Consider the following 24,252-nt stretch of genomic DNA (forward strand, 5'->3'; position numbering starts at 1 on the left):
TGGACCAGGCTGCCCAGGGAAGTGGTGGAGTCCCCATCCCTGGAGGTATTTAAAAGACGAGTAGATGAGGCACTTAGGGACACGGTTTAGTGGGCATGGTGGTGTTGGGTTGACGGTTGGACTTGATGATCTTAGAGGTCTTTTCCAACCTCAATGATTCTATGATTCTATGCTGAGTGGGAACAGAAGGGGACTTCATCGTGTAACAGGGGAAGATTCTGCACGTAACTCTCCAGCATCTCTGTAGCCCTCCCCAAACTACTTTTTCCCTCACAACTTGTCTAGATGGAACTACTGTAAAATGGGTGCCAACTCCAATATTGAAAGGGAAACACAAATGTTGCATTGAGTAAGATTTTCCAGGGGTTCAGTACCAATGAGTATTTTCAGTCATGACTTAGAGGACAGACACTTGCAGAAAGGAACAATTTTGGACTGCAAGTGCTCATAAGACGTGACTGGAATTCAAATGGTCTTGATGATCCAAGCTATTTCAGACCACTGCAGATCAGCAACAGCGTTTGCTAAGCACTACTAACATGAGGACATGAAAAACAGACAAAGTAGGAAATGATGGACTAGGAAACTTTTCTGCAAAAAGTATTTTTGAGTTCTAATGTCATATAATCCTTCTACTTATATGAGTAAGGCTTTAACTGAAATAGCATCCATAAATTTATAAACGAACTCCAGAAATGAGAAAAAGCAAAGGTCAGATGATTAGACATTACAAAGATAAAGAAGAGAGCAAAAGCCAAGATAAAATAAAACTTTGTTATTTTAGGGAGTATTTCTTTCTTTTATTCTAGAGAAAAGACAGCTATGGAGAGACTTGATTACATCTATGTATAGAGTTGCTAAAAAGAGGAAAATAATATACCCCACTGGAGACAGGAAAAAAACCTAGTTGGTGTAAGGATGATTTAGTCAAGTATTAGAAGAAAAACCTTTTGAATGGTGTGGAATGACAAGCAATGAAATGGATTATATACAGAGGCTGTGGAGTTTCCATTGCTAAATGATTTTAAAGAAACATTGAACTGATTCTGTCAAAAATAATTTAGATATTGTTGAACTCTTCTTGAAGAAGAAAGATGGAATAGATGATCTTTGAAATTCTATTACAACTCTTCTATTATTTTTTCTTTAAGGCCCATAGCAAAGATGGGACAGCAAGTCTATTCCCCTAGAAATGAGTTCTGGAGTTTCCATTGCTAAATGATTTTAAAGAAACATTGAACTGATTCTGTCAAAAATAATTTAGATATTGTTGAACTCTTCTTGAAGAAGAAAGATGGAATAGATGATCTTTGAAATTCTATTACAACTCTTCTATTATTTTTTCTTTAAGGCCCATAGCAAAGATGGGACAGCAAGTCTATTCCCCTAGAAATGAGTTTTTTCTCACATTTCTTTTATCAGTTAGCAGCAGATGAAAGCTGTAATTAGTAGCACAAAGGTATCTGAGGTTTCCGCAAAATTCAGTGTTGTTACACTGCAATTGCAAATCAGCGCATAATGTTCCCTAGACAGACTTATACAGTAGCTAAAAGCACATATATTCGGACATGCTATAGACTGTCTGGAAACAAAGAATCCTGAGGCACAAACTATTTTAACTGTGTTATTATGAATCACTAATATCAACTTCATTCATATGTTTGACAGTAGCTCTTTCACTCCATGTCCTCACCTGGCAGTCAGCCACAGTTTTTAAAAGGCCAAAATCCTGATCTCCAATATAACATCCACACAGATGATGTGATCTCAGAGGTAAGGAAAGAACCTGCCTCTACAAGTCAGCTTACAGCTACAATCTGAATAAATCATGCCTCTGAATTCCAAGAAAGCATTTGAAAGAGTTGAAGAGTACAGAAGGGAGGTAGAAAGGTTTTGAACCAAGAAGTAAGATTGGGCTTCCAAAAAACATAGGTTTCATTTCCCAGTCTGAAATGGACTTCCTACGTCGTTTAGGATGAATCAGTTCATTTTTTGTGGTATTAGTTCATTTAAAAAGCGGCGATAAAAATAATCTATCTGTAATTTGACTGTCAGTTCCCTGGGACAAATAGTCTAGCCCACTGTTGTGGTTTAACCCGGTAGGCAGCTGAACACCACACAGCCGTTTGCTCACTTCTCCCCTACCCCCACCCCCCTGCAGTGGGATGGGGGAGAGAATTGGGGAGAAAAAAAAAGTAAAATTCGTGGGTTGAGATAAAGACAGTTTAATAGGACAGAAAAGGAAGGGGAATATAATAATAATAATAGACTATACAAAGCAAGTGATGCACAATGCAATTGCTCACCACCTGCCGACCAAGGCCCAGTCAGTCCCTGAGCAGTGGTCACCGCCCCCCGGCCAACTCCCCCCAGTTTATATACTGAGCATGATGTCATATGGTATGGAATACACCTTTGGCCAGTTTGGGTCAGCTGTCCTGGCTGTGCCCCCTCCCAGCTTCTTGCTGGCAGGGCATGAGAAGCTGAAAAGTCCTTGACTAGTGTAAGCACTACTTAGAAACAACTAAAACCACCAGTGCGTTATCAACATTATTCTCATCCTAAATCCAAAACTCAGCACTGTACCAGCTACCAGGAAGAAAATTAACGCTATCCCAGCCGAAACAGGACACCCATACTATTTAAGAGAGAAAGGAAAGGAATATATTCCCAATTGCTCCCAGCAGAGTTTGTATACAAACTCTAGTCAGTCCTGGGAAGCACGCATAGGGTTAAAGCTCCAAACAGATAAAATTCATTGAGAATTTAGGCAATGATATCACTGTGACCAAAAGTTGGCCTTAATATAAATAAATGGGCTTTCAGTATTCCCCGCAGTCATTTGCTGTCCTTTGGCACCAAGATGAAATCATAATGCTTTGTAATTACGGATAAAAGGGATTTGACATGAGAGCTCTCCAAACAAGCCAAACATCCTGGAAAGTAAAAGAAAGACCCAACAACTTGCTTGCATGCTCATTCTCCAGACTTGAGAATAACCATCAAGACAATTTTCTTATTATTAGCAGCTGTTCAGAAATCAGTACTAGATTCATTAGTTAAATCAGTGGGCTTTCCCAGACAAAAAGAAAATTGTGGAAAGAGAAGGATTTGAGAATAAATTAGCCAGGCTGTAACAATGTCACAAACAGGAAACCCTACAGCTCTGGCATGTAGAAATTACACAAAAACAAATCCCACAAACAAAAGATACATTCCAAGCATAACTGAATAACTTAAAGTGTAACCTCCCGTTCTTTTGACAGCACAGAGGATGGACTCATCTACTCAAGCAAAGACTCCTCTGAGGAAGATTATAGGGATGCAACAGAAAAAAATAAGGAAACCTTATGCACTGCAATGTCTGTAATTTAAAAACAGCTCTAAATTATATTTGAGGAAATGTTGCCATTACCCTACAAAGTACAGGATGAAAGAAGGTGGCCTAGAGTCTTTCTCTTCCTATTTTCCTAAGCCAAGATCATAATACATATGTGAAAATTCTTAATAATTACCACTGTAACCACTGTTTACAACAGTACATGTCAGTAACATTTGAAAAAACTAATTTGGGGTTTGTTAGTTATCCACACGCACTCTGCGTTCTGAGGGTAACCCTTTGAGGGTTAATTCTACAAGTATTTACTTTTTTGGGCTGGTTTTGAGTTCTGGGCTGCTGCCTACATCAGACCCTTGGCTGCAGCAGAGACATTTGTAAAAACTAGAGAGACTGACAGAAAAGACTTCTTTCCTCTTTCGGGAAACTCCAGCGATCCAGGCTATTGCTATTAACCCACTACAAAGAAAAATACTATAAAATAAATGTAAGTTGAATTTATATCAACAGTACAGATGTGCATGTAAAAAGCATAGCCCAAAGTCATACTTATAAAGCATGCCTGTATACATCTTTACTGATGAAGTAGAAAAACTGTTTAAAAGTCTAATTGCAAGTACCTCACATTTGCAACAGAAAAAAACCAGTTAATTCTTTTTGCAGTGAGTTCACCATTAGGAAATAAGGACCACATTAGGAAACAAATTAGCAGCAGCTGTGATTATTTTAACTTTATCCCTTAAAGCCTTTTCTAAAAAATTAAAGCAAAAAATACTTACTGTTTTCTAGGATGAGCTGTTTCCTCCTAGGTATTTTATCTGTTAAATGTGAAATACTTTGGCTTAATTATACAAACTACAGATGTGACTGCAAACGTGCATCTAAAAAAAGTAATCATTAGTTTTGGTCACTAATTTTCTATCTGCTGTCAATGCTTTCTTTGATGTTGCTTTGCCTTGCTGTTGCTGTTTGTATGAGAATCATTGTTTTCAGTTTTGTAAACTAATGTCATGGTCTCTACTAGTAGAGTATTGTGAGGTGTGTTGAAAGAGGATCATTAAACAGGACTTTTATTCTCATTCGTACTGGCGAGAATCCATCTCACTTGACTGTGGAAGAAACTCCTATATATGCCAAAGAAATGCCATATTTCTTTTTATTTTGTATTATTATTACCATCCAGACAACCATACTCTATAAACACTGTAGACCTGGTTGAATACAATTATATATAAAATATAAAAAGCACCCCTACAAGTTACTCTGCAACTTAGAGATAGCTTGTTCATCTCATTACACTACAGAATTGGTCACTTAATATTTATAAATGTAAATGTAAAACAATTACTCAGCTATTTCACAGGGAAAGTGGTGATATTTGCTGAATAACGTTGGCAATCATAATTTAAAGAATTTATATGCATAAGCTTGACTCTTGAAGAGAAACAGAGACTGCTAAAAGAAGTATAAATTGGATTAATATTTTAAAAATCATTGTAAATTCTAGGCAAAACTAGTAAAATGCTTCACCACTGATACCAGCAGGATCTTCAAGAAGAGGCAGCATCATGCCCAAATGTAATCCTTATAGATACTTTCCTACTGACCTCCATAAGGATTAGCTCACACCTGATGACTCTTACTCAACAAGGTATGTAAGCACGTACCTTATATCCGACATTTATCTGATAGTTAAGGGCAGAGGCTCTGGACTTAAAGCTAAACGTGTTCTTAAGCATCTTATGGCACTGGGCTCTAGCTGAGAAAATACCTTTTTGAAACGTGCGGAGTTATTTAAATCGAAAGGATAGCATCTGAATTTGCTGGATTACTTAACCCAATACAACAAGCTGCTGTCTGCATGCTGAGCTCAGTTTCTGGTAGAGTTGTTTTGCCCAATATTGACTTCTGTAGCAAGTTGATTGTGTTGCAATAACTGTTCTAACCTCAACAAAAAGAAGAATTACCTAAAATCTTTTATTCTGTGGTCTGCCATACTATCTGATGTTGCATTAATTTTATTCATTATTTACATAAGTATCAAAGTAATATATAGTAGGAAATCCTAGCCTGCATATTATTTCCATTTCTACATGTATCATTTCCCTTTTCCAAGGGGCACTATCTTCTAGGCAAATGAAACTACAAAGTTGTAAGACGATTGCAGACTTATTGATATTACTAAATATTCTTTTTCTCTCTTTTTTTCTTTTTTAATAAAATGCCATTCAATAAATATTCTGAAGAGGAAGAAAGTAAAGAAAAGGGAGAGCAAGTGTCTGACTGCAAAAAGGGAGAGTAAAGTGAAGCGCCTTCTTTCAAGCTATATCAATAGCTAATCCTAGTTTTCTGAACAAAAGTGGTCACTGGTAACAAGTGGTGGGTTCTGAAAGGCCTGAGCAACTTAAGGTGATCTGGGATCACTTAGATCATCTTCATAAATTTTCATGATTTGTTGACATATTGCTCCTGTTTCTGTATAATATTCAATTTGCATGAATATTTCTTTTCGGTGGTAGCTTCTTAATCTAAACAAACCTATTTTCAGATCGGAAGTACACATCTTTATTTCTTTACTGGGGAAAATTATTACTATAGCATTAATCAAAAGAAGGAACTGCACCACACAAATGCATTCAAAATGATCAGTCCCTTCATTCTCTGTAAAACTGATGCATGGTAAGGCGTATATTGCTAAAAAAAATTATAAGGAAAAGGCTTTCATTTTAACATGAGATTTTTCTTAAACTTTTTTTATTGCTACTGAACTGAAAGAAAAGGTGCATTCTGATCCTGGAGGGAGCTTCCTCAACTGAAATTCATGAAATCATGTTCACTCAGTCCACAAATGATAGGTTTTTTTTTTCTTTTTGTTTGTCCTCTGTAAGTAATAATAAAGGTAAGCAGCCTGTCGTAATAGTCCCCTAAGAACGACTTACAGCTATCTAACTAGCCTGTGAGCTTTTATACATGAGATTCCTCTTGATTTCAGTATTAGTTCTGTGTTTTTAAAGGATGAAAGGTTGCCTTTAATAAAGTGTTTTCACTTCCACACATTATCCATAGATGAGCTCTTCGTGATTTTCTCTCACCGTACTTTATCTTTCCGTAAGTGACTTTATGCAGCTTGCATGCACTCTCCAGCTTTGTAAGCACTAGCAGAATATACATCATTGGATAAAACATCATCTCCGGTTTTAATGGAAGGTTGCAACGAAGACAGATATTTCATAAATGTCTAGAAAGATGGATAGCAAAGTCAGACAGAATTAAAAAAAAACAGACAGTATCAATCTCCATAATATCATTCCCTGTCAAGAAATGGGCTATCTTAAGCGTGTGTAAACAGCAATATTATTCATGGTTACACCACAGTGTAATTGCTTGCTGGGTTTGAATGAGGTTCCCCTGAATATGGATGAAGAGACAAAGTGAAGATAAAAGAAGCAGCTGAAGCTAGAAACCAGAAAACTTAAAACGAAAATGATCAAATCAGATACACCTCCTTTTATTGTGTGTGTAAATAGGAGTGATTATTAAACCAATAGATTTATAACACTAGCCAGAGTGAAGTACAATGCAGAAAGAAAACTGTTTCCCAATTACGTTCTGCTAACGTGCCTCAGTCTTGACATCCGGCATTAGTGCCAGTGGAACCCTAAGCCTCTTTTAAATACAGTCTCGAAATTGCTTCAAACTGTATCAGAAGAACTGGTGATTTTTAGGAAGAGAGACAATTGCAGAACCCTCACAAATCTGAATCCCTTTGTGCCAAGGGAAATCTAATACCTAGGTCACTGGCACTAAAAGGCATCAACCAGGCCTGCCGCATCTTCAGCATGTTGATTATTAACTGAAAATTGTAACAAGGAACAGAAGGGAATTTAATATGCCATTGTCAGTGTGTTGCCGTGATCTGGAGCAAACCCAAGTGAGTAGCAATGTTCAATGTGCAATTCCCTGGTTCTGAAACTAGAGCAATAGGATTATGCCTAATTCTTTTCAAAAAATAGCTGCTGAAAATGCAAAAAGACCAGTATGTGAGGTGATCCACCTGAACTGCATTCCCATATCATACTGTGACCTGACCTGCTACACTCTCAAGACAGGCAGAAACCAGCACAGAAACTGTCATGAAACCCTGACAATAGAAAATCTGTCCTGAGGCAGCTTGAAATGAGAAGGCAGCCTTCTCTCTGGTAGCCAACACAGAGATGATGGGAGACTTGACACGGCAAAAACAAAGGAGCAGCCCAGAATAGATGTAGCAAACTACTATCAATGAAAACAATCAGGAAAAAAATAGTTTGTCTTCTTCCAAAATGAGCATCTCTGTACGGAGCAGACAATTAGAATTTGGATTCCTCTAGACAAATCAAGGCTGTCTTCCTCCAATATGGACATTAGGACAACTTTCATAACAAAAGACAGCAGCAAACACTAAGCTGAAGGAGCAAGAAAAATTTTACTCCATCCCAAGAAAACCATATTGGAGATTGCAGTGGCAGACGCAGATCCGTGGTTATATTGCCTATTTTGTCAGTCCACACCACAGCTAAATTTTTACAGAGACTAGCTGAGCTGGACACAGTTTTCCCATTACTCTCCCACCTCCTCCACCAGATAAAGAGCTGAATTCAGATAAAAAAAAGGCAGACTCAGACATTTGCTTTATGAAACATGACTACTTTTGATTTGGCATGTTAGAAAACTTATTTAATAATTTTGAAATATTTCTGCTGCAGGCATTTAAACTTTTAAAAGTATTTTTATTTTAATTTTCTAAATTAAAAAATGAAAAGTTATTATATGGAAAATTTGGATGTTCACTTCTCTGTTTAATCGAGACTGATGAATCTAAAATTTTCTAAAAACCTGAGTTAAAAAATGATTCTTAAATGGCATTTCCTCATGAACGTTTTGTTTTGATGTCTAGGCAACATTTGGCTATAGCTTTTTTTTCTTGATAAATGTACAATTGACTCCAGCTCCTGACATAACGGTACTAATATCTGAAACTGTCTCCGTGTGCATGCTTAGTACCTAAACAGGGTACTCATTTCATAAAAGAGTAAAGCAGCTCATACACATCTAGCCTTCTTTCAACCTTTTCAAAATACAAGCAAACTTTTTAAAAGAATCAAAGGATTCTAAAAGCTTTCATTTACAGCAGAATATACATTGGGCTCAACTTAAAATTTTATTTTTCTACTTTTTTAACTCCAGTTGTACTTGCTTCCTTGTTTATTTGTATGGCAAACTGTGGATTCATTCAGTGTACACTGTTAGCTCTCAACTGAAATGACATTTTTCTATTATTCAAACCTAGACATGGCCTCCTTCTGTAATGACAATAAACACTTATTTAGAAGTGTCTGAGATCCTGTTTCACAACTTGTTCAAATATAGTGGGGAAAAAGGAAGCCAAAGACATTTTTATATCAATACTTGCAGGAATTATGCAGTGTACTTCAGACTCTACATGTTACAATTTTGATCACAGCAGATTATTTGCATAGTGTCATCTTCCAAAAATATAAAAGCTACTTATAAATACAACTACAATTGGAGCTTAAAAACATCTAAGATCATTAAAAGAAGAAAAAAAAAGGAACTGACGCCAATCTTACTGAGCAAAGTTGTAATTTTGGGATTTCAATGCTTTCAAAACTTGCTGTGTTTAAACCAAGGAATTTTATGGCAGATGGGATTCCCAAACTTAGTTTTCAAATGCTGAGGTTAACTTTAATTTTATTCACTCAAATGTTAAATCTTCAACAAACATTGTTAAAAAGATTAAATCAAATCAGGCATAAAAATGTCAAACACCTGTGTCATCTACAGAGTAGTAACATTTGAATGAATATGTCTAGAATAATATCTATTATTAAAGCATTATAGATAGCAAATGTTTAACCAAGGAGGTAATCCTGAAGCAGTCCAACAGAAAGACAGGGTCAAGGTGAAAAAGCACTTAAATAGTAAAATAAGAATAGTACAGGATCACCCTGAATCTTATCTCTCTCAATGGGCAGAGAAGCTCAGAAGTAGGAGCAGTTTTGAGCATAGTATAAGAACAGGTGAAACATACTTACCTTGTAGTGCCCCTGGCTTCCAGCAGTTTGCAGTTCAGGATCTCCTGAGTCAAGTATGACATCCTTCTATTTAATAATCCTCAGTGGATTCTTTTTCTTTCGTTATGTTTCCCAGTCACTTTTTACACACGTAAATTTTTAGGACCCTCAACAAACTGAAGAAAGGCATTCTGTAACATTTTGTATTGTATGAAGAATAAGCCCTTTTTGCTTGTTTTGCATCTACCTCCTGCTAATTTCATTTGATGCCCTCTGAGAATTTTGAAAGATCAGTTGGATTTAGGCTGAGATGAAGTTGTGAACATAAGATTAACTATTCTTTACGGAACTTTATATCCATTTATTTCACGTGTTATCCTTATATTTGATGCTCAGTAAATGAAAACTTGTGTATTTAAAAAGGTAATTTAATTAAAGCTTAAGGTTACAAAAAGACAAAAAAGGGAGGAGTGCAGAAATGCTAGTATAGAAATACTGAAGAAAGCTATACAGAAACGGAAACAGACAAGGACATACTGTCTCCTAAACCGATCCTACTAGTCCTGTAGGATCCTAGTGTAGAACTTTTCCACTCATGATCCGCAGACATCTAAAGGCCCATGGGCTGCTTCTACAACCTCAGGAAGAGTTAATTAAGAGAAGCAAGTCTCTCATCAATAGTTTTAAATCTATTATGCAGAGGTCCACTTCTCTTAGAACATCTAACCTGTGATTTGAAAAAGACTGAAAACCCCATTCTAGTCAAAGCAGAGTGGACAACTGTGTGGAGGAAATAGTCATTGAGCTTCTTGAGTTACAGGGAGGCTAATGAGAACTATTGTACATCATTGTTTTAATATAATATATAATAGCTAAAGGATTTTTTAGTCAGAAGGGGACATTGGAACAGGCTGCCCAGGGAAGTGGTGGAGTCCCCATCCCTGGAGGTATTTAAAAGACGTGTAGATGAGGCGCTTAGGGACATGGTTTAGTGGGCATGGTGGTGTTGGGTTGACGGTTGGACTCGATGATCTTAGAGGTCCTTTCCAACCTCAATGATTCTATGATTCTATGATTCTATGATCTTTCCCAGATCATGCCGTACAATGGATCTTCCCCAATGTCAGGAAACTCATAGAGATAGTAATGCTTTCCTCTTGATTTTGCTGCAAGTCCCCTTTTACTCTGGCATATGGTCATCCCCTGGACAGGGAATTATTTGAGAACAGATGTGAGTTTAAACTTCAAAGCAAGAAGGCCAGAGGAAGAGAAACAAATTTAAGGCTAAAGATATTACCAGTTCCATTGGTTACCTTCCTTAACTTCATTAAAAGCAGAGTCAAGTGGCTCTTAGAAGAGTTTCTTTTCCAATGCAACACTGACATGAATGAAAGGAGAAATTACAATATCCAAGTCAATGCAATGTAAGTTAAATAGCTTCTAAAGAGCTTCAGGATGTCAGACTTTAAACTATTAAGATAAAATTTATCCCTTTTCATTAGAAAAAATAAAATCTTTAATGTCCTTGTTTCCAAGCATCTCTGATGGGAATGGGAGTTTGGCAGTAGTTCTATAGCTGTCAGCCAAGTCATCAGGCATAGAATGTTACTTTAATAATGGATAAATGGCAACAGATTTAAAGTCAGCAGGTATGTAACCTAGGGACACAGAAGCATTAATTAAATCAGTAAAGGCAGGCAGAAGCTCAAGAGGAAGAACCTGAACAGGAATTTAGGAAGCACTGATAAGGCTTGATTTTCTCTCTGCACAGCTTGTGCCTCCAGCAATTCAGCCCCTAAGATGCAAGAAAGCTGTGAAATGAGCCATCAGAACACTTGTCAATCACTGGACAAGTTCTATCATGGTCAAAAGGTACTTCTAGGGCCTGCAGGAAAATAATGGAATGAATATATGATGTAGGCTTATCAGTGACCAAGCAACTGCAGTTTTGATTATTGCAGCAAAGAGGCTTAAACAGAAGGTGGAGAGTGATAATGGATAAATTAAGGATTATAATTCTTACTCTCTTCTAATTTCAAAGACTTTTTTTGTTTCAATTGCATTTGCTAATTTCCATGTTACGGGAGACTTTCTGTATTATGGGGAGAAGGAAGACCATTCTGCAAATTGTTAATTGAAGCTAGATCAGGTGGTGCTCTTTCCAATTCCAAATCCAGGGTTTTGAAAGTTACATAGGCAGGCAGAGGTACACATTTATCACTGGAGACTCCTGTTCCTCTTTGAGGAAGATGTGATACGGAATGAGAGAATAACCTAGATTCAGAAGAAATCTGATAGTTGTCTCATTTATTAAATTATCAGTAAAAACAAATCTGAGGAAAGTCTTAAGAGTACACAAAGTGTGTGTATATATAAAGTATGTACGCACTTTGTGTGGAAACTACTTGTTTTACCTATGGAGATACAATTAAAAATCCACCAAACTCAATTGTCTAGAGTCTTTGTTAATGTTCTGAGCAAGAATGACTAGTACATGAGAATTAATTTCCAACTTTGGTCTAAATAATCTGTACCTTATCAGTTCAATTTGCAAGCAAATTAAACACATCAGTACTTGTTCTCCAGATATAAATCTGTCACCTTACTATCATGTGAAGAAGTGTTTTCCATCTGGTTAATCAATATGGAAGATTAATGCTGTCAGCTCCTTAGGTCAAGTGAAATTAAATTAAGATGATGGTTAAATGGAAGATACATGGTTGTTCATGTTCAAATGTGTTCTACAGAGCCAAAAATACTAGCCTGGAGCAGGAGTTTGTGTTTTTATCTCTACATATTTTTATTATATGAATGTAACACTGGTGAAAGGATCTGGCTTCATATCAACTTTCAGCAGAGCAAGAGCAGCACAAAGAAGATTGTTCCACTCTTTAGAAATGAGCTGGAACAAAGAGAATAGGGAATGGGGTATTCTAGTAGTCAGAGAAGTATTTGTCTTATAAAAAGAGAACATTTTTGAGATTTTGCAAGTTCAGAACCTGACTGATCATTATAATTTCTTGAAAATACTTGCATTATACTCATTATCACTTCTGTTCTTAATTTACACATGCATATAAACACGACAGAAATGTAACATTAGAGTAAAAGTAAATAGAGCAATATTTAGCAGCTGAAAATGCAATTGGGTTTTCAAAGCATTATTACTTCAGATTTGTTTTATTACCAGTAATAGATAAAATATGTATCCAGTTTTCAAAGGAATGGGTCTGTCATTGGACCACATCCTAATCTGCATTCTTACTGAAACTGAAGCTAATCTAGAACCCTAATCTGGAAGGGGGTCCTGTTTCCTAGGTTTTTGAAGAGGTGGAATAGGGCGTAACGTGCAGACCAGCAATGGAAAGAGCTACCTCAGAGTGACTAATGCAACCACCTCAAAATACCAGAGACAGATGACAGATTTCCACAAGAAACCTTTTCTTAGATGCTTGCAGCAGTTCAAACGACAGATATTTTCCATTCACTTCTCCATATCTTAATGCGCAGCCAGAAGAGGCTTTTTTTCAGCATGTTGCTTTTCTATAAAGCCCTCACACTGAGGGAGAAGTTCTATGCTTTGGTTATTCAATTTATTCATGAAATATTTTGCATCCCCCCCCCCCCCCAATAACCCCAAGGAAAATTAGCATAGAAAGTGGTGTTTGAGAAAGGTATTTAAAATGATTTGCACTGCACTGAAAACCTAGCTGAATCATGAAATGCACTTAGGCTTTGATGCCCAGAGACTAAAAGAGAAGTTTTGTCACCAGTAGAAATCTTCTATTAGTGAAGAGTTTACCTAGAGAAAACTAGATCAAAACAATTCCAAGTGCTAATTATGTTCTGCATATGAAGTTGCTCCACCTTCATAAGCACAAATAATGAATGGACAGATTTTTTTAATAAGCAACTTCTCTAACAGGAAATTAGAAATGTACATCCCTGTTGAAGGGAAGATAACAGGAGAGCTCTTTTAATTCACTGAAAACAATTCCGCAGTTTAGTCAGAATGGAAGAAGGACACATCAGTTACAGGGGACTTGTGCATTAATAGCAAAACTAATCTGCATAGGCATGTTGTACAGATCTCTCTAGAGTCCAAGTTAGAGGAAACAAGATGTGACAAAATGGAAGAGCTGCAAATGGAAAAACTGAAAACATTTGTGAAAAGGTTCAGTAGTCTTGCTGCAGACTAATCAATCACCTGGTAAGTATGCGATCAACACACATGGGAATTCCTAGAGCATAACAACAGGTAGATAAATTGGGTGATACAATTTTGCTAGTTCTTCTGCTATAACTGGAAAGCACCCATTCATTCTGGTGATGACAGTTATATCCTCTGGCCATCACCACTAATTAAATCGCTATCTTTCCCATTCCATTTTTTCCCCAGATACAGATGCGATCAAAGACAGAACAATATAAAGAATGAACAGGAAACTAGATTTAGGTAACAATTTTTAAAGCGAAGTGAGATAGCCTGTGATATTAATGCAATCCCTTGGAATTCTTCTGCCAGGAAGAAAGGTGCAACAGTGTGTGAGGTGATGTGTGTATGACCATAATATTGTAATTGAAACCTCATGCCTTTCATAACTCCTAAAATTGCTAGAAAAATGCATAGTGCACATACAAATGGGAATAGTTTATGGATAGTATGTTTATCAGTAATGTATTATCTATAGGTTATTACAGTACAGCCTGTTTCAAAATTAGGATTAATTGATTCAAATATTCAAAGCAGCTGCCACTTTTCCTCAGAAAAGACAAGCACTCTGAAAAACAACTCATACCCACAACATTTCTTATCCAAAACCAAGGTCTAGCCTAACATTTACAGGACTCTGTGTGCATACTAGAAGCTGCATTCCAGTGCTCAAACCCTCTCCTACCCACCGCCATGCATTTCCAATGATAAACACAAAAGTTAAAAGGAAAAACCAAATTAAAACACAACATGTAGAAATTGATATTAGCATATCTTTGTGGCTCTTAAACTACAGACTGCATAATACAACAGACAGGAGAAAGTTTCAGCTGAAGTGATCCACCTAACTTAGGTCAATTCCCTTTTCTAAGTGCAACACATTGCTTTTCTGAAGTGGCTTGTGGATACTCTCGCATACACTCCCCCTTCCGCAGGCCAGCTCAGATGCCAGTCACTGCTAGACACAATTTACTCCTCAGGTGCCCTGAAAACTTTGTGTCACTGCAAGACTCTCCTGACTTTCTTTTCTTACACAAGGAATACAAAGCTATGTGCAAATGGGGGCCTAACAATAGAATAACTTTGAAATTAAAGCTCTGACACAAAACCAGCATAGCAATATTGATACAATTCCAGCAACTTCAGTAGTGACTGGCCCTCAGACATGGGTGTTTTGCCTTTAACATGCAGTCATGAGTTAAATGTACTAGTTTTAGAAATGCAACACACTGAAAAGTCAAATACCACTGTAAAGTGTTTCTGCATGTTATCCTTCTGCTTCTGAAATACCGTCAGATGGAACATGGCTGTAGGAAAGAACTCAGACAGTACCCCTAAAAAAAGATTCATACCACACCAGCATCGGTGCCTTTCATTTCCAGAATGATTAACTAAAACTCCAGCAAGTGCAATAAATGGCTTGAGGATTTTCTTTTCCTTCCTCAGTGTAACAGTAAATCTTCTGTATGGTTTCTGATGACAGACTGCCTCCTAACCTCTCTTAGTTACAAGTTGCTACAATAGCAAGATCATGAGAATATAGGTATGTTATGACAGAGAAATGTTGTAGAAAAAGGACAGACTTGAAGAAAGGTTATGAAAGATACTGACAAGACTGAGGGATAACAAGTAATTGCAACACCCTAGTATGGATCAGCATGTGGTTGTGCCAGTTTTCATATAAACAACAAAGTAATCACTCTTGTCCTAATCTTTGCACCAACATCTTGTTTCAGAGATTCTTGCCTGTAGAGACAGCTTCAACGCTGCTTTGAACTCTCTAGGTTTCCTTCTCCAGCTACTGTCCCTTTTGAGCAGAAAGTAGCTATGACAAATACTTGGTTGACCATTTTTAGCAAATCTGAAGTTCATCCAAAACTAGCATTTCACCAGGAAGGGCCTTTGCCAAGTTAACACCAATGGAAAGCTGAATTACATGATAATGAACAAAACCCAATCCAATCAGCTCACACAGATGAGTGTGTTCCCATTTAACTTTCTACTCGTTTTTCTCAAAGGTACTTCAGATTTCACCTCACCATTAATGAACCTTGCTAGACTGATGGCTCATCAGGTCTTTGTGTCAGTGCCCAATGAGGAGTCTGTCCATTGTGAAGACGATCTGTCTGTTTCAGCCTCATGGGTCTGATCCAGTACAATTAGTGAGGCTTAAGGAAAAGGTGGAGTCTTCAAAGCCTAAAGCACTTTATAGTGGGTCATTATCTTTTATAGCCTGCAATACTACGTCTTAAGATTTAATCACCAAGAACTACCTTGCTGCCTACTCCTTTGTGGAAGAGAATAGTGGCCTCCATCCATTCTTACCACATTTTTTCTTTAAAAATAAAATAAAGCAAAACATGCAAAAGCCCCTCAGTGCACAAACATGCAAAATGCAGAAAATGAATATGAGAAAGCAAAGCTTCAAATTAAAAGTGGCACTGTAGATCACTAGTGCAACTTAAAAAGGGAAATAAAACATCCAGTACTTAGGGAGTAATTGAATCCCACACTTTAATCATATTAACTAGCAACCTAATGTCCTGGCACACTTTCTTGGGCTAGATCCTGGAGACCAGATTTAGCGTAACACACTTCTGTGAGCCTAAGCAATGGGTACAAGGCACATTCAAATCGCAAATGCCTGTTGCTGTGCTGGGTGTCTAAAAGGAGGGTCTGAAAAACATGAAAAGGTGTTCCTTGCACAACAGTCCTCTAATCTGCAGCTCTTTGTTCACTCATACTTTTCCTTGGTAGTTCTCTAAGTACTGACCTATCCTCAGAGGAATTTAGCAGCTTACGACATTACTGCCCCAACCTGTCAACCTCAACCTTTCCTTAGAGGTCACTCACAACAGTACCTTAACAGGAGATGCCAACCTGTCAGCTGAGAAAGGTGAGATGTGCACACACATCCTGCTCTGTCAACTCTCGTAAGGGCCTGTTAACCTATGGCACAAAAAATGGTGACATAATGCCAGAAACTGCTGTAGCAGCATTCATCAGATGTCTGCATCCTAAACATGAGCCTTATCATAAAAGGGGTTTTAAAGCATTTTAGCTTCGGTACAGCAAGATATTAAACCTATAAGCACTCTGGCCGAAATTGGCATGACTCTATATATACATAAGATAATACTTGCTTAAGTACCTTGCTGAATTAGGTTTTAATACCTTACATATTGGTATTTCTAAAGCAGTTAATGAAAAAAAAGCTAGAACATACCAGCACAAACCCCACTGGGAGACCGCATCAACTGAAACAATCATGTAGTTGACACATGGTTTCTGTTTCTAATGAGGCATGCCAACTAAACAGAAAATAAAGGGAGACAAGCCCTGATACTTCCAGATATAAAATAATTAGTCTCAGGACAGAAAGCACTATTATCCTGAGAGCTGACTACCCAATGGCTAACAATAGGCTTCTTATACTTTGTGGCAACTATGGCCACAACGGACACACAGACAACAGGTCTGACCTACTATGGAAGTTCCTGCATTCTGTTTCTTTAAGGGACTCATTTAATATATGTCCATATGTCTTCCCTTTTGGCTTCATAACTCCTATTAAAGTGATTAATGCTGGGGGGAGTTCAGATGGCTGGAAGACAGAAGGTTTGTCTACATGCAACTATTAACATCACCCTTCGTTAACTTAGTACACTTCTCCCTGGGACAGAAATGTATACAAAAACAGGACTAAGGAGCTGGCTAAAGACATTCCTGCAATATCGGCGAAAATTGAGCAGGTGATCATGGCACTGGCACAGGGAGCTATCCCATACTCAATTCCTTTCTGCAAGGGAATACATTCCAGTAGTTCCAGGAGTGGCTACACTACCAATAGTTCCTAAGACATCCATTTAATGTTTTTTATTACCCTGCAGTCACAGCAGCAATAATTAATTCTGAAAGAAATAGTGCCTGAGGATCTGTAAAACTACACTGAGGTTTCATTGATCCTCAGTATGCATGTTATGATACACATCTATACAGGTACAGATATATGCATATATTAAAAAATATATCAATCTGCAATGCAAACTTCAGAAAATGCAGAACTGAAAGATAAGTTAAAATGTATTTAAATTTACTCCCATCCTGAAAGAAGCAAAATGTAAACATATTAAATATTGGATTAGCATGTCTAATTCCATGGAAATCAGAATATAAATAAAAATGTAAAACTGTAATTAAAAGAATGAAGAGAGAACATTAATAGGATGAACCATACACTCTAATGCAAAGTGGTATGTGAAACTGTAGGCCTGTTTTCAAAATTACTAAATGAGGAAAAAAAATACAGTCTGTTCCTGGGAAAAGATTGGTAATTAGCAGTTATAGTTATCATACAAAAACCATTGATAGTTTCTAAAACTTGTTAGATATCTTTTATCATTCACAGGTACATAGAAGGTGGTTTTTCCTTCCATGCTTTACAAAAAGAATGGAAGAAAGTAGAATTTTTTGTTACAAATACTGCTGAATAGATTGGCAATTACATTTTTCTTAGTTCTCTGACTACAGATTAAACCTGCAGCTTTATATTACCCATTTTTCCCTTTTTAGTCAAAGCATCTCAGAGAATTTCCATTTCTAACTATTAAAGAAAACAGTTTTCAGTTTTAAGTTAGAAGTACAGACATTCCCCTGTTTCTTCATACAGTATTTTGTTGGCTGAATTTCAATTTCAGTTTACAGGATGTTAAAATATTTTCATCTTATAGAATAGTTTGGTCAAGAGCTGTCTAAATCAATCAAAGCACCCAATCAATGATAAGGGTTTTTTTGTGCCTAATGCTGATGTAAGAGAAGAAACATCAGCTATAATCCTGAAATAATGAAATATTTTTATTTTGAGAAGTGATGTATAAACTCATCTCCATGGTAACTTTGTTTTGCATTTCACAAAGTTCTAACCCTGGAATTTCTCTGGTGCACCCAATAGATGATGCTACTTTGCCTCTGAAGTCATTGTCTAGTCAGTGAGTTGCAAGAGTATCAGTTGTATTTCATGTATTTACAGGTGCAAGGGATACTGGAAGATTTATATCTTTTCTCCACTTTGCAATCCTCTGCTTACTTTAGTTTTGTTTCTGTGCTGATTGCTTTTAATCAAGATTTCATTTTTAACTAAAACACAGACATGTAGTCAAGCGATTCCCACAGTAACTGACCTCTCTGCAGTACAACAAAATTCCTTCTTTGCATCATGTTAGTTTTCTTGCTGCTGAGCAGAGAAAACAGATTCTGACCATTATCTAGTTAACTCCATTTAACTCCAGCTAAAAGAGCATACTACCCATATAGAAAGGTATAGTCACCCTTATGTCTAGAATCTCAGTTTCAGAACCTCTTTTGAGAATTATTAGAAAATATAAAAACATCAAAAATGTGTGCATGCACACACAATCCACAAACAGACAGGAGTGAGGGTGGGAAACAAGCTATGATTTCAACCACTGCAGCCAAACCTTTATTCATTTGCCACGGTCAGAAAGCAGCACCCATTTTATGTTTTGAAAACTATTTACTTTACAGTGAAAAATGACTGCTTTACTGTACAAAGTACAAATACAGTGTTTGGTTTCTTTTTAACCCACTGAAGGAGTAATTTCTGGTGAAGCTGATTTTTATTATTTACTAATTTGTTCCTAATAGATTTTTCTAGCTATAAAAGTGTACATGGATGACTCACAAAGATATTTTAAAGATAAAATATAGCTAGACCTCATAATTTAGAGGTCATAATTAGACCTCAACAACTAGAATCAGGGTTTCTATTACTGTATGTGCACTGGTACCCAAAGGAAGCTTATTTAAACAGCGATCTCATAGGTACAACTTCTTTCAACAGATTGTGGACATCACCAGATTTCCATGCCCAGAAACCAAGTAATTGTTCTTAGGCATAAGACAGTTTTGGGTCAGGTGTCCTAACGACACACTAACAGTTAATTCCTCAAGAACTGGCTTAAGGTCAGATAGAAGCTCTAAGTGAAATAGTGTGACAACTCACACAGTTTAACGTCTGGATTGCTGTAGGTGCAGAGGGGTGACTAGTTGCATTTGGTGAAGCTCTACAGATGACTACCTCAGCAGAGAAGCTTGCAGGATCAAAGCTGTGCCTTCAGGCTAAGAGCACTGAACCCATTTCATGGATGAATTGAATCAAACTTTGATGCAGAAGTGAATCATTAACTCATTGTCTCCCTGTGGCACTAGTATTCGTAAGCCACCTCAGATAGACCATAGGATCATTCAGGCTGGAAGGGACCTCAAGACGTTATCTAGTCCAGCTTCCTGCTCAAAACTTCCTTCTTCTCCTCTTTCTGAACATTTTTTTTTTTTTATATATATATATATAAAAATATATAAAAACAAACATACAAACACATTTCATTACTATGTGTTGCAAGCAAATCCAGTTTAAGGAGGAGATTACATTCAAGGACACTTTTTTTCTCTGAGTTAAGGAAAAAGGAGCCCCACTGCCTTATGAAAAAAAAATCTAATACAACATGCAAAACAATATGGAGCACGAAGCATTAGCTTTAAGGCCATACTGGCTTTTCTGTTAGCAGCAAAAGTGCACATAAGAGTTAACATTAAAAATTGAAATGGAATAAATATGCTCTCTAATGAACTAATATACGTGGGTAAGGTAACATCTGCTACTTTGTTTATAACAAATGTGTCAAACATTAGATATGCCAGCATTCATGCACATGTTCTGATGGAAGTTGGAGAACTTGCTTTATTCACCCAGCAGAACATGGAAGATTTTATGTCATGGCAGAGTAATATCAGATACGAGAGCGCTAGGAGAGAAAGGTAGAATTTTCTTCTTAAACAAAGAGACAGCCCTTCTGATAACTGTTGTTAGTTGATTACTACAGAAAAGGAGTCTTAACTGAAGTGATTTGGGAACAAGGAAAGAACATATTTCTTAAGAAGTTTTGACCTACTTTCTCTCTCTAAACAAAATTCTAAGTAAGGAGTGAGTAGCAAACTGCAGTAGGTCAGGATTAACCCTAGGAGGTAATGTGACTGCTGCTTCCTTTGCGTTTCTCCTCCCTTGCCAGATAATCCTAACAGGAAAATCCCAGCATTTCCCAAGCCAGTCCAGATCTGCTCTCACAGAGAACATGGGGGATATCCCCTACTACTTCACAAGCATCGTCTATTCCTTTATAGAAAGTCTTGGGAGTAATGAATTTCAGTGGATTTGTTAGCACCCACCTTATATGGTAAGCAAGAAGATTCTATGCCAAAGCCTATTTTTTACAGTGGTAAGTGAGAACGTAAAGCCTATAACCTGAAAGGTGCCCTTGAAAGGGGTTGCAAATTGATCTAATGCCCAGTTTCTTCTGTAACTATGTAAACTATGCACAGACATTTATTTGCTGTAATGGATAACAAATCTTGAAAGCTTATTACATCTAGATTAAACATTTAACAAGAAACTAGACCAATTCCTCCATTTTGTTTGTAAAGTTCAACAGTTCATATTAACCAAAATGTACTTTTAATTTGCCTTCAGTCCACAAACCAGAAAGCAGAACTGTCAAAGTTGTTTGGGCACTAAAGGGCTGAGCATAACAAGGACAGATGGATGGGCGTGAAAAATGGGGTTGTGAAAAATATCAACTTTCTTTATAGTATCTTATAGGCAACCCCTAGCTCTTCTTGAAGCTCTTTCTGCAGTTGTACATAGGGACTGAAAATTGGGTGAGAACAGAAACTTCAGGCTTACCTGCTGAACATACTATTGGGGTAGGAAGATCTTGACAATACACAACGATCTGTTGCACATTCATTTTGTGGTACAAAAGGAACATTTTTTCATTCCAGGGGTATTGAATGGCTATGACAATTTCCAGCGAAAGGAAAGCTTGCTCCTAGTGTTACTCAGCTCAGGGACACTGACATTCTCATTTTTCAAAAGTCATCCTGATGGTCCTTCTACAGTGCAATAGTATGTTGTGTTTACTGCCTGACTGGAGTGCTGAATGCAATGTGCATTGAGAAAGGATCCAAACTCTCAACTCTGCACTGAATAGCCCATGGACAGAATTCCACTTTCACATGGACATCTCTTAGCATCAATGTAAAATAGTTTCTGCTTGCACCTTTAGGAAGAAGAAAGTAGAGGACTGAGCCATGACTGTCAAGACCACTATATGACTAACGAACAGCTCTTTGGTGGCAGGAGGATGAGGAGGTCACTGGTATTAAAAATTACTATTTAAGAAGTTTCTCACACCAGCTCTGAATATTATCCGGAATAGGTGACTGTCACTCAACCACCATCTTCTCACTTCTTGGGAACTTGACGCTCCACTGCTTCGCTGACAGTATTCAAATTAATATTAAAAAATGCCTAACAAGCTCCCAGTCACCGCTATTATGCTATACTTCAGCTCAGTTTCTTCAGGGAATTTTGTAATCAATGGCATTTTCAGAACATGGAATAGAATTTTTTTTTTTTTTTTTTTTTTTTTTTTTACAAAATATACTTATGAAAAGATTACCCAAATTATTTCAAATATGCTGACATTACTAAAATTCATGTTTTCCTCCACATCTAACCTGCACATATACCTTCAGGTATGGAAACTACTTTAATCTGAAAATATGCTTTCTTGATTAATGTTTAACTAAATATTTGTAATTTTTCAAGCTCTGTTGTGACACCAGAAAGTATTAATAGTAATTCAGAGAATAAATTATTTTCATTTTACGTACTGTGTACGTTATTTTATGTTCTTGATTACTATTATATACTAAAGTGGTCAAAATTACATTCGAAATTTTTTTTCTCATACTTCCCCTGCATCTTGCTTTTAGTAATTAAGTCCACCAACTTTTCTTCTTCTTTACTTCAAGCCGTCTGACAATCCAATAGTATGTAACAGAACACTATGTTCCTCCCACCCGTCCTGCTAATTTGACATGACGTACCCTATGAGTTGTTTATACCCTTATGTACAAATACATTCCTATTTTAAGAGCTTTTCATCATTTGCTGTTTCTGAATATTTTGAGATATGAACAAATCTTTCATGTTAAATATCTGGACTTGGTGGGTCTCGTCATTTCTGCTGGTTTTTGTTTGTGCTCACTGAAACTTCCCATAGAATCCTCAGGAACCATCACTAACTTTAAATTGTTTGAATTTAAATATGTTTTCATTAGACAAACAGAGTATGATTTCTGAATGCTTTCACATATTCTTCAAATCTAACTATTCCCCCCCTTCCTTTCATGATAATTCAATTTATGGATAAGAATACGAGACATTTTTCTAGATAAAATGTTTGTCTCTTATCTGTCACATATGAAGTCCTGGCCCCACTGATACAGACGGTAAAGCTCCCACTGATGTATTTTTTGTAGGCTTCTATAATATATACATAATTCACCCAGTCTTAGTTATTAATATCCAAATCTCTTTAATAGTCCAAACAGTTCTGCAAATATCACCATTTTTCTAATCTCCAAACATCTAATGAAAATGCAAACAGCATGAATTAAAAAAATAACATGCTGAGTATAAGAGAAAAGTTGTGATAGTAATAATTTATCATATATCTCCAGGAATTTTACTAAGTTATTTATGCTGCCCATAGTAATTTAACATCAAATTGTACCCAAATAAACTAGTCCATAAAGTTTGTTACAACATAAGGAGTTGTAGGCAGTACTTTCCTTGGATGAAAAACAAATTTAAATACAAATAGCATTGGATTTGTGATTTTCATATTAAAATAATCCAGCCTAAGGGGAAGGAAAAGGCAACATAACTACAACTATGGTCACCCCTTTCCTTTCTGTGCTGCCAAAGGCAGGGAGACTCCAAAAGGCTCATGTCTTTGTTGCTTAAGTAAATCAGAACTGCTTGGCACTATGAGCACTACCTTCTAAGATCAGTGTACAGGAGTTAAGGGGATGATGCTAAATTTCCCAAGTATCACAGTAATTTGATGAGTCTTCTGAGATGCAGGTGGAATGGCTGTCCAGCTGTCACTTTCCCTCTACTTCTTCACAACAAAATGGAAATTAATTTCTAAAATCTTTTTCAGCACTACAGATCACGTACAGACGGAACTTGGTTCACAAACTCATTTCAAATGATAAACACAAAACGTGTCTCATGCATCCTACATGCAAACACTGCATTAATACTGAGGAAAGATATCAGCAAGTTACTCAAAAGTTCAAATGAAATTGTTTAAAATGAGATATTTAAAAGTTAAAATGAAATTGTGCTGCTGTGGATCAATTACAAACTGTGTTTTGAAAGTACTAGATCAGAATGAATTAAAAGATAATTGCATACAATAAAAATGAGACAAGAAACAGCATTTTTATAGTTATGTTATAGATTTAGATATTATCTACTAATTCTCCCCCCAAACCTGAAAAGCAGCATATATCAATGGGAAAACTGTAGGAGGGATAGACTACAGCTTCAAAACAATTATCTAACTATAGATGTTAGCAGAGACTCTCATGATTCTTATAAAACCATTCAAAAAGACAATCTAAGCTCTGATTCAGGAAAATGCTCTCATATTCAGGATATCATTTCACAGGTACTGAATAGTTAATGAGGATGCCTT

The sequence above is a fragment of the Aptenodytes forsteri genome, unplaced genomic scaffold (assembly GCF_000699145.1).
Source record: "Aptenodytes forsteri isolate BGI_AS27 unplaced genomic scaffold, ASM69914v1 Scaffold84, whole genome shotgun sequence".
Taxonomy (NCBI): Eukaryota; Metazoa; Chordata; class Aves; order Sphenisciformes; family Spheniscidae; genus Aptenodytes; species Aptenodytes forsteri.